Below are 12,447 nucleotides of genomic sequence, written 5' to 3'. Positions count from 1 at the left end.
CCCCTCCCCAGCCAGGTGGTGCGACTTCCCAGGCCCCTCTCAGGGACCCGTGAACCTCGCCCGGGCCCCTCTCGGGGGCCTGTAAACCTCCCCCAGAAACTCAGAATAAAAACTTCTCTTTAACCTCACTTTTGTGCGTCCTTTTCTCCTTACTGTGGCCTTACATGAGATAGGTAGGGCCTTCAAGAAATTGGACAGACACATCACATTGCAGAAAAGTTAAACAAGTGGGAAAGCTGTGTCTAGTGATAAAATGAATGGGCATTTGTGTGTGGGAATGAAAAGGTTATGGATGAGAAAGATTAGGTGTCTGGCATAGGGTTCAATCTCTCTGTGTTTAGATATCCAATATATGTAGCATTGTATTCTGTGAATACAATGAAGAGGATGAGGAGAAATCCTTGCATAACCAAACATTTACATCTTATGGATGTAAATGCTGGCATTGCCAACAACACGAAAGGCAAGTGACACCAGGTCCTCAGTAGCTGTGGAAGCCACCTCAGGCCTTCCTGTCTAGCTGAGTTTGTCTCCTATGACTGACATAGTTTAGTAGTGTCACCTTTGATTCCAAAGAGATGATACAAAGCTGGCAACTTCTGTTTTCTGTGTGCATGTGTTTAAGGTAGAGTTATTTAAACCAAATCGTTGAACTGTTTTCCTCTGTCACAAAGAATTCTATTAACAAAGCATCTGTTTCATTTCACACATCAGCCATTTTCTTTCCCCTTCACAGCTGTTTCTGTTTTTTTTGATACAGCTATTCAATTCAGCTGCAAAACTAGCCCACCCAGTAATCTGGTGATATAGTGGACCCTGTTTTTTCTGATAAGAGGCCATTAGTACGTAGAGATGTAAGTAATATGTGATATGGATGCAAGATAAATAATGGGACAGGAGAGTTCAGAAATAGAAGTGTTCCCCAGTACACACACATGTGGGTGTGAAAGAACACACACACACATGTGTACTCACATGCACACATATATACATTTATGCACACACATCTATACATACACATATAAACACACCATACACAATTTGGTAGATGTTTATGATAATATTTCAGAAGACATGGAGAAGGTAGATTATTAAAGAATTAGTCCTGTGTATTTGGAAAAAATAGATTTCTGTCTCACTTTTACATCCAAAATAAATTGTTGTACAAAAGATATGCTTGTAAAATAATGAAATACAAAGGTACTTAAAACCTTTTAAAAAAATCATTTTGGAGTTATAAGACCTTTCTAAGTATGATAAAGCTTATAAGTAATACTTTTAATAACCTTGTGTAAAAATTAAAAGCACAAACTTTATGGCCAAAACGAGTTTTTTTTTTTTTTTTTTTTTTTTTAAAGGTAAAGGAAAAACAGCAAGATTATTTGCAAAGCATGTAACTGACAAAGTGTAGCTTTTTTTTATAGTAATCAAAATGCTTACAAATCAATAATAATAATAATAAAAGCATAAAGAATTAAGTAGAAAAATGGGCAAAGCACATAAACAAGCCATTCTCAGGAAGGAACATTTATTCGTTCTCTCAACACACAAGTATTGAACATCTCCTGTTGTAGTGCTGGGAGTTAGCTGTGAGCAAAACAGGCAAGGATCCTGGTCTAAGGTGCTTAGATTCTAGTGAGGTTAATAGAAAATACACAAGTTTGTAAATACATTAACAAGAAAATAATATGCTATTAAAGTATTAACAATGAAAGTAAAATGGGTAATGTAATAGAAAGTAACTTGGATTTTTTAAAAAATATCTTTACCAATGAAAGCTTCTTTAAAGAGGTGACATTTAAGTAGAGACCTCTAAGACAAGGAGGAAGCAGCTGGGCAAAGACCTAGAGGAACAGAATTCTAGGCAGAGGAAATAACTTATGCAAAAGACTTGTGGTGTGGGATATGCTTGGTGCGAATGAGGAACAGAAAAAAAGACAATTATGGCTGCAGCAAAATAAGAGATGGTGAGAATGGGAAGATATAGTGTCAGGAAGATAAGGAAGGATTTGCACATTAAATCAACAAGATGGCTTAAAAAGAAAACTCTCACACTGGCGATTATTAGAAAGGTTATTGATATTCATGGAGTAATACTCACTGAAGTGTAGGGTAATAAGCATTTATGGGTACTCTTAACCAAAAACAAGCCTTCAAAGTCAAGTCCGACTCATAGCAGCCCTATAGGACAGAGCAGAACTGCCTCCATAGGATTTCCAAGGCTGTAAATATTTACAGAAGCAGACTGCCTCATTTTTATCCTATGGAGCAGCTGATGGGTTTGAACCGCCAGCTTTTCAATTAGCGGCCTGATGCTTAACCACTATACCACCAGGGTTCCTTTCAAATACTATTAGAGGAATTGAAAATGTGTGCAGTGTTTTTGGAGGCCATTTGAGCTTTTAAATGCACATACTTTTGAACCTAGCAATTCCAAGTCTAAAAACTTATCTAACAGATTTATTGCATCATTATTTGTGATAGCAAAGTGAAATAAACGAAAGTGAAAACTAACTATTAATAGGTTGCATAAATTATGATGCATCAATAAAATGCTATGCTCTACAGATCTGTATGTGCTGATGTGGACAGTTGTCACAGATTCAGTATTAATATATATTATAAACACACACATATATATATATATATATGCATACACCCTTAGTGGGGGAAAATGACATATATATGTTTATGTTTACACAGTAAATGTCAGGATGGGCATGGAGTAAATTTGAGAGCAGACGCACAAACTTTTCTTTGGCTTATTTTAGGAAGTAGGATGGGGGATAGGATGAAACCCCGTATTTGCCATTTTACTTCTGTACTGTGTAGATTTCAAACCATGAACATATATTGTTATTATAATTTATAAAATAGATCTTCCTTGAAACAACAATGATATATCACTAATGCTTAGTGGAAAGGCTAAAATTAAAAATACGTAGATAAATAGCAAAACTGACATTTGCCAACAAAGATGTGGAACAATAGAACTTCTCATTCATTGCTGATGGGAATGCAAATGGTACAACCACTTTGAAAGAAAACTTATTTAAACCTAGTTTTACCATTCCAGATACACTTCTTCCAAGACAGATTTGTTTGTTCTTTTGGCAGTCCATGGTATTTTCATTTTTCTTTGCCAACACCGCAATTCAAATACATCAATTCATCTACTGTCTTCCTTATTCACTGTCCAGCCTTCACATGCACATAAAGCTGTTGAAAATACCAAGGCTTGTGTTAGATGCATCTTTCTCTCCAGAGTAACATCTTTGCTCTTTAACACTTCAAAGAGGTCTTTTGCAGCAGATTTGTCCAGTGCAGTACAGCATCCGATTTCTTGAATGCTGCTTCCATGGGCATTGACTGTGGAGCCAAATAAAATGAAATCTTTGACAACATCAGTCTGTTTTGGAGTTTGTCATGATGTTGCTCATTGGTCTATGTGTGAGGATTTTTGTTTTCTTTGTTTTGAGCTGTAATCCACACTGAAGGCTGTAATCTCTGATCTTCATCAGTAATTGCTTCAGGTCTTCATTTTCAGCAAGCAAGGTTATGTCCTCTGAATATCACAGGTTGTTAGAGTCTTCCTCCAATCCTGATGCCACGTTCTTCTTCATGTAGTCCAGCTTCTCAGATTATTTGCTCAGCTCACATTGGATAAGTATGGTGAAAGTATACAACCCTAATGCACACCTTTCCTGAATGCCCAGACTTTGTCATGCACTTTGGTCAAGTTTTCTGCAGAGACCAGTCCCTGGAGAGGATATCATGCTTGGTCAGCAAAAAAGGGGAAGACTCTATGAGATGGACTGACACAGTGGCTTCAATAGTGGGCTCAAGCATAGCAAAGGTTGTGAGGATAGTGCAGGACTGGACAGTGTTTCATTCTGTTGTACATGGGGTCGCTATGAGTTGGAACCAACATGATGGCACCTAACAACTAACAACAGCAACAGTCTTGCCATACAATCCAGCAATTATGTTCCTCAGTATTTATCCAACTAAATTTAAAACTATGTCCACACAAAAACTTGTTCATGAATGTTTGTGGCAGTTTTATTCATAATTGCCACAAATTCAAGTAACCAGGATGTCTTTCAATAAGTAAGTATACCATATAAGTACATTCACACGATGGGTTACTATTCTGTGACAAAAAAGAATGAGCTATCAAGATATAGATGTATCTTAAATGCACATTGCTGAGTGGAAGTATCTAGTCTGAAAAAGTCTACATATGGTATTCTAGAAAAGGCAAAACTGTAGAGACAGTGAACAGATCAGTGTTTGCAAAGGTTTATTTTGGGGGGTGGTTTGAATAGGTGAAACACAGGACTTTTACAGGGTGGTGAAACAATTCTGTATGATATTATTATGGTGGCTACATGAATGACAATGTGAATTTCCTTGCTATGTCAGGTGAGAGGCCCCAGGAGCAACAATACCCCAGAAACAATAAACATACCTAATTTGGCTTCTAATAATCCTCCAATAAAAGAAATCATGGCTCCTTGGAGAAATGATTGATTCTAGGACTAGGATAGGAAATACATAGGGTGAACCTGGAGTATCTTTTAGTATCAGAATGTAAGGAAGTACTCAAAAACTGAAAGCAAAATCACAATGCTGGGGGAATGTCAAAAGGACACAGGAGTCAACTGAAAGAACCTCCAGTGGCCCAAACTAGAATAATTTGAGTAACAAAATAAAGTCATATTAGATTGTAATGTTGTTGTTGTTGTTGTTATGTGCCATTGAGTTGGACTCGACTCATAGCGACCCCTCCTTGGGTTTCCAAGGCAGTATCACTACTGAAGTAGATTGCCAACCTTTCTTCCGAGGAGTGGCTGGTGGGTTTGAACCGCCAGCCTTCTGATTAGCAGTCAAGTGCCTCAGGCACTATGTTACCAGAGCTCCCGTTAGATTGTAATACAAGGTATAAAATAAATATCCATGGGTCCTGATTGATATAAATAAATATGATTGAGTATATAAATGAATGAAGGAAAATAGGCAAATCTCCTGTGCAAAAGAATTCCAAATAATTTGTATAGATAATCTGTCATCGAGGAGTAGGGCCATAATACTCACTGGGTTGCTCATAGTGACTTCCTTCTGAAGACTACCGACCCACTGCCATGGAGTTCACTCCAACTCATTGCTAACCTATAGGACAGAGTAGAACTACGCCATAGGGTTTCCAAGGCTGTAAGTCTTTATAGAAGCAGACTCCCTCATCTTTCTCCTGCAGAGCAGCTAGTGGCTTCAAATTGCCAACCTTTTTCGACAGCAACCAAATGCTTTACTGCACCACCAGAGCTCCTCATTCTGAAGAGCAGAGAGAGTGAGAAAGGGAATGAAAGAATCATATCATAGTAGAAAAACTTGACAAACACTTCCTTAGCCAAGTGATTAAGGTTAATACCAACAGTGATAAGTCATACTGATAGCATGTACCCTTGATATGATGTAATGAAAATGATTTTTCACCTCTGTGGTCTACCTTCCCAAAAATCATAACCCCAGTCTAATCGTGAGGAAAACATCAGACAAATCTCAACTGAAGGACATTTTACAAAATGGTTGACCAGTACTCCTCAGAGCTGTCAAGGTCATTAAACACCAGAAAGGGCTGAGAAACTCACATCCAGGAGGGACCTAAGGAGACATGACAACTAAATGTGTGTAGTATCCTGGATGTGACTCTAGAACAGAAAAGGACGTTAGGAACCTAAGGAGAAATGAATAGACTTTGAATGGACTTTTAGTTAAAATTAATTTCTCAATTTTGGTGCATTAATTGTGACAAATATATCATACTAAAGTAAGATATTAATAATAAGAGAGTGAGATCAGAATCCCTGGGTGTAAGCAATAAAGCGCTCAGGTACGAACTGAAAGGTTGGTGGTTCAAGTCCACTCAGAGGCACCTGGGAAGAAAGGCCTGGGGATCTACTTCTGAACAACGACAACAACAACAAAAGTCAGCCATTGAAAACTCTCTGGAGTACAGTTCTCTTCCGCATCACATGGGGCCACCACTAGTCAGAGTCACCTCTATAGCTACTGGTATTGCAGTGTGAAATAAATGGGAATTTGCTATACTATTGTGGTAGTTAAGTTTGTGTGTCAACTTGGCTGGGCCTGGTTGAGTGGCTGGCCAGCTGAATGTAGTTGTTCCTCGTGGTGAGATTGGTAATTAACTTCATGGTGGAATCTCTTAGAGCAGCTGAATAGCTGCTTTGGGTATGTGGTCTGCTTCCCATATATAAGAAGCAGCTTTGGGAATAGTCTCCAGCTTATGGCATGCTTGGACCCTGTGTGTAGCCATGTTGTTCAGCAGCTGCCATGCTCTGCCGACCTTGGGACTTACAATGAACTTGAATTAATGGCCTGCTGCGTGGTTTGGTAACATCAGGACTGTGTCATTTTATTTGTTGACCTTGGGCTTGTCAGTCTCAGCAGCCAATAGTTGCCTGAGTGAAGAGATGCCTCTAGCTTCAGTGGGGCGGGAGCAAGAGGCAGAGCTGAAGCCCAAGGTCGAGGGGCTTTCACACAGCCCATAGAGCCTGGCACTTTGAACTTGGACTTCTAGCTCCCTGAACTGTAAGAGAATAAACTCTTGTTTGTTCAAGCCATCCCATTTGGGGTATATTCGTGTCAGAATGGCACTAGGTAACCAGAACAACTATCTTTACAATTTCTTTGTAAATCTAAAACTCTTCTAAAATAAAAATAAATTATTTTTAAAAAATAAACATCCCAAATAATTTTGGATGTACACAAACTAAAACATCAGTGGAGATTATCTTATGGTAGTAGAGTAATAAATTTTTTTCCCTTATATATTTACTCTTTTTTTTATACAATTACTATGTGTTATTTAGGGAGGGAGCTCTGGTGGTGTAGTGCCTAAGGCATTTGACTGCTAACCAGAAGTCTGGTGGTTCAAACCCACCAGCCACTCATCAGAAGGAAGATTGGGCAATCTACTTCTGTAGAGATACTGCCTTGGAAACCCGTGGAAGGTCGCTATGAGGAGTCAAATCGACTCCATGGCAGTGAGTTTGGTTTTTGGTTTTTTGGATGTGTTATTTAATTTTTAAAAAAGAGCTAAGAATGTTTTGTTTATTAAGTGTTAGAATGGCTGAACTAATCAAGACATGGCTAGAATAGTCAGCACTTTACTCGCCTCTCCCCACTGTCTGACTCAATGGCACACAACAACAACAACAACCCCACTGCCACACCCTCCAAAATTTATTTGCCTTCTTTAAAATCCCAGGAAGCTTATGTTTTGTATTTAAAAGAAGAAAGAGAAGTTTTGCAATAACAATGCATATCATTCAAGACTCATTCATTTACAAGTACTAGCAACCTAATTCAAATTGGCTTACACAAAAAATATTGATTCAAAACAAAAAATACTAAGGGGTAAAATTGCCTTCTGACTTGGTTGGATTCCAGTGCTCAGATGATTCTGTTCCAAATCTGTTTCTACCTCTTGGTTCTGCTTCCTCTTGAGCTGTGTTTATTTTCATGCAGGTTCTCCATCTGGCAGCCCTAGCTAGACTCACACCCTCATCCTGCACAAAGAAGGTTCCTTTTCCACCAGTCGTTCCAGCAGAAGGCAGGACTAATGCTCATTGGCTGTGACTGCACAATCATCATATGGCCTCTGGAGCTAAAGATCATAACCTGGGAGATGTAGGATCAGCTCCAACCAAAGAACATGGAAGAGGGAGGGATAGTTTCTCAAAAGATTAGACTGCTGTTAGCAGAAGAAAAGAATAGATGTTGGATATGCAAACAACAGATACTCACTTACTGCAAAAATACATATAAAACTTATAGAAACATTCAAAAGAGTTGATTCTTGGAACCTTGAGGGTACTGTTATTAAATCATGTGTTCATTGGTGGCTCTGCCCTAAAGGGATACTTTGTCAGGCCCTGCCTTTTCCAACCTGCCCAGTCACTGATTAGACTTTTCTCTTTCAGGCTCAGCTCTTCTAGGATCTGTCCTAGCAGATTAGTGGTGGTGTTTTTGGGTGCCACTGAGATCCTGACTCCTAGTGACCCTATATGGCAGAGTAGAACAGGCCCATAGAGTTTCTTGGCTGTGATCTTTAAAGCATATTGCCTGGTCTTTCTTCCATGGAGCCATTGGTGGGTTCAAACCACGATCCTTTTGGTTGGCAGCCATATGCTTAACCATTGTGCCACAAAGCTGTTTGTTCTGATTAACACAGGGAGGATATTAACCACTGTTTCCTCCCCAGTGGAAGGAGCCTAGAATAGACTCTCTTGCCCTAAGCAGTGCATCTGGAGTGAGTTCTTGAGGGCCCATATGCCCTTTGGAACGCCCCATTCTCCCTGACCAGGCTCTAGGACAGAAGAGCTGCCATGGTTTTGATTGGTAATGTGGTGGCCCTTCCCCAAATTTGTCTAGCCTTGGCCAAGCTCTCTTCCTAGAGACTCAGGCATAACCATGTACCAATCATTAGCTAAGGTTCTATTTCAAACTGAATAGATTGCCTGACTTACCTAGATTGGACCCCTTAAGTACTACAAATGTCTGAATCTAGCCCCTTCTTACCATCTCATCTCTTTTGACACTGACATTCAGATTGTTGGCCTCCATTTTAATTTCCTTTTGCTGCTGTAACAAATTACCACAAATATAGTGGCTTAAAACAATATTAATTTATTATTTTATATATCTGGAGGTTAGAAGTCCAAAATGGATCTCACTAGACTAAAATCAAGATGTCTACAAGGCCGCATTCCTTCTAGAATTCATTCCTTGCCTTTTCCAGCTTCTAGAGTTGGCCTCCATTCTTTGGCTTACGGCATTTTCCTCCGTCTTCAAAACCAGCAGCATAACAACAAATCAATCAATCTCTGTTTCCTCTGTTTATCTCTTCCATTGTCATATCACTTCCTTGACTCTTTCAAGAACCTTATAATATTGGGCCCACCCAGGATAATCTTCCCATCTCAAGATCCTTGATATCTTCAAAATCCTTTTTGCTATGTAACCTATCATACTCACAGGTCTCAGTAATTAAGACTTGAACATCTTTGGGGACCATTCTTCTGCCTGCAACAATCTCTATCCTCAGCACCTACCATTTATTGAATGTTTCCTTTAGCTCAAGCCCTGCCCACTCCCAGCTTCCTCCTTTCTTCACAGGCCTTGTGGGTACCATATTCTGTGTCTGATATCATTAAGTAAAAGATAATATTTTAGATCACATAAAAGCAAACTACTTTAGTGACTTGGAGTGCATTGTTGCTATTGTTGTTATGTACCATTGAGTTGGACCTGACTCATAGCGACCCCTACTTGGGTTTCCGAGGCAGTATCACTATGGAAGTAGATTGCCCCATCTTCCTTCCGAGGAGTGGCTGGTGGGTTTGAACCGCCAGCCTTCTGGTTAGCAGTCAAGTGCCTCAGGCACTATGCTGCCAGAGATCCCTGGAGTGCATTAACATAGCAAAATGGCAGGTTATAGACTTATTTGTGTGGCTCCCACTTATGTGGTGGTGGGAAGGGGCTGGACATGTGTGTCCTGCCTGGGTGGCTACTTCCTAGAAGCAGCATTCTGTTCCATGAAAGGAGGGCATATATTATGGGCAACTGGCCATCTCTGCTATACAGCAAAAGCTGAGGAGAACTCTGCACTTAGTGCTGTGGTAGAAAATTTGCAGTAGAACTAATGGCTACATTGAGGAGATGAGATTGTTGGCATATCTGTCAAACTGTTCCCATGTCCAAGCTAAATCCCTGTTAGTATCACACCTGAAAGGTATAGATACTCTGTTCTCCCTACTTAGGTTTCAGGCAAATACAATACAGGGAATGGAAATCTGTTTTTGACATTCACTGGAGCTATTTGAAGAATGGCACCATCCTGGATATAGTACACAGGAGGCACTCGATAGATGCAAGTTGAACAAACAAGCATTCTAACTGTAATTATGTTGTTGTTGTGTGCCATGCAGTCAATTCTGACTCATAGCGACCTGGTAGGACAGAGTAGAACTGCCCCATAGGATTTCCAAGGCTGTAATCTCTATGAAAGCAGATTGCTACATCTTTTTATTAAAGAGTAGGTTCAAAGCAATGACCTTCTGCTTAGAAGCTAAGTTCTTACCCACTGCACCACCAGGACTCCTTTTACAATAATCATACCTACCATAACCAGAAGGCTGGCGGTTCAAACCCACCAGCCACTCCTCGGAAGGAAGGCTGGGCAATCCTACTTCCGTAGTGATACTGCCTCGGAAACCCAAGGAGGGGTCGCTATGAGTCAGGGCCGACTCGACGGCAAATAACAACAACAACATATACCATGCATGCATGCATTATGGGCCAGGCTCTGTGCTAAGTACACACTACAAGCTAGGTTCTTTTATCACATTCCTAGTTTCACTGAAGTGAAAACTGTATACAAAGGTACATAATTTGTTCACTCTTACATAGCTCATGAGCTGGGATTTGAACCCAGACTATCTACCACCAAAGTCTGTAGAGTAATTAAACTAGAGGAGAAGACTCAAGTGAGTAAAAGGCCCTTAAACCCAAGGTTATTATTGGTGCCAACTTTATGGTTGTGCTTAAATGGAGGTGGGGATCTCGGGGGCAAGGGGTGAAGGAAATGGTAGCTCTGAGGGTGAGAGTGATAAATTGTCTCACTTAAGAACTAGCTGACACTTTCACATAGTCTGTTCCATAGTGACTGAATGACATCAGGACTGTTCTTTATCTCACATCCCTGCAGAGAGCTACCATTATTCCTCTCAGATCATGATTTCAGAAATTAGAGCTAGTGAGGACTTAAAAATCACATAAATCCCATTTTACAGGCAGAGCAACTGAGGATCAGTAAGTAAATGTCATACCTCAGTTTCTATAGTAGGTCATAGTTATTTCAAAATATTCTTCTGACTTTTTGTGTTCCTTTGAAGCAATAGCTAGTCACTATCAAGAAGATAACTTGTTTTCACATAAACCTGAGATTTTCCTGAAGTTCAGCCATTACTTAATTTTTTTAAATAAATCTGTTTTTGTAATATAGCTATGTTATAAGCAGTTTTAGTCAGTATCAGTATCTCAGGCTCTCTGGAACTGTGCCATAAACTTGGTGTTATCCTTATTGGACCTAGTTGGCCAGCCACAGAATGAGGTCAGGTGAGAGAACTGGCGATTGAAGTTGCTGTCTCTGGTCTTCCCATGCTGTCAATGTCAACAGGTCCAAAGGGGTCAGACTGACAGGCATTAGGAGGCAAATCCCTCATTGTCTTGTCTCCTGGTATATGACAGGCTAATACTACAAGGAAAGACAATGGCATCACACCAACGTGAAAACAGTGCATACTTAACTGCTTTATCAAACAAAAGCCTTGTTAGTATGTTACTCAGATACTTTTAAAGTCAAGTTTGAGTTCAGTAAAGGAGAAGGGAAAAGCTATAGCAAAATAAATATTCATACTTATTCAAAGATAGAAATTCCATAGATGAATCATCCAAAATATGAAAGTTGATTCACTCTTCTTGGTGAGTCAAAAATAAACAAATATTCTCTGAATTTTTTCCCAGCTGTTTTGGAAGGTATATGTGTGTTTGTGTGTCTCTGTGTATGTGGATGTGTGTTGCATAAGTATTCAACTGACCGTCCAGTTAGTGGTATTAACTCTTACTGCAGGTATTTTTGGAGCTGTGCTGTAGTCATACTTTTTTTTTCTTTTTGCCTTTTAAATATAATTTTAAGAAGAAGCCTTATTAGGGAGAGATAAGGTTAAAAAAAATAGAACATTATTTATGTAATACCCCTGCTGTTATTACCATCCAATATAAATGTGTCTGATTACAGTCAATACTCCCCCACCACTGCTGGAGGATAAACGGGAGCTCATTGTAATCATTATAATTATCGTCTTAGTTTTGTAAGAGAAACTGAGTAGAAATGGCTAGGGACAAATGAAAATGTGGCCAGGATGCAGTCCTCAGGCTGTAGAGCTGGCCACTGGAGTTTTGAGTTGAAAACTTTGTCAGCCATAGCCAGTCCTCCTAAAAAATATCACATTTTCTAGAGCCTCCTATTTTCTGTTATCCAAGGTGTTAGCACTCACAAGGAAGAGAGATTTCCCCAAGAATGATTCATCATGTATTGAAACTCAAGCTAAATGCATATTCTGGATGACTGACAATTTAAGAAATGACAACCAGGAACGAAATTGGTTCTGTAAAACTTAGCAAGTGAGGCGGGGCAAGATGGCAGACTAGGCAGAAGGATTGCGCAGACCCTCTTCAACAAAGAAAAGGGAAACCAATTAACACAGACACAGAAGATAATCTTGGACCCCTGAGCCTTGAAGGAAAGGATGCAGATTTGGACTAAACCCCAACTAGCAGAAGAATTTGCGTGAAAATACC

The 12,447-nt window shown here is 39.6% G+C and overlaps 1 protein-coding gene across 1 annotated transcript in view; it reads left to right on the top strand.

Annotated features, from left to right (window-relative positions):
- Nucleotides 1-12,447, top strand: part of CAMK1D (calcium/calmodulin dependent protein kinase ID) — a 643,088-nt gene that overhangs the window by 455,857 nt on the left and 174,784 nt on the right. The gene's annotated exons all lie outside the window — the stretch shown is intronic.

This window comes from Orycteropus afer, unplaced genomic scaffold (genome assembly GCF_000298275.1).
Source record: "Orycteropus afer afer isolate SDZICR_OR568_19922 unplaced genomic scaffold, OryAfe1.0 scaffold00028, whole genome shotgun sequence".
Classification (NCBI taxonomy): domain Eukaryota; kingdom Metazoa; phylum Chordata; class Mammalia; order Tubulidentata; family Orycteropodidae; genus Orycteropus; species Orycteropus afer.
This window is presented reverse-complemented; position numbering and strand designations above follow the sequence as displayed.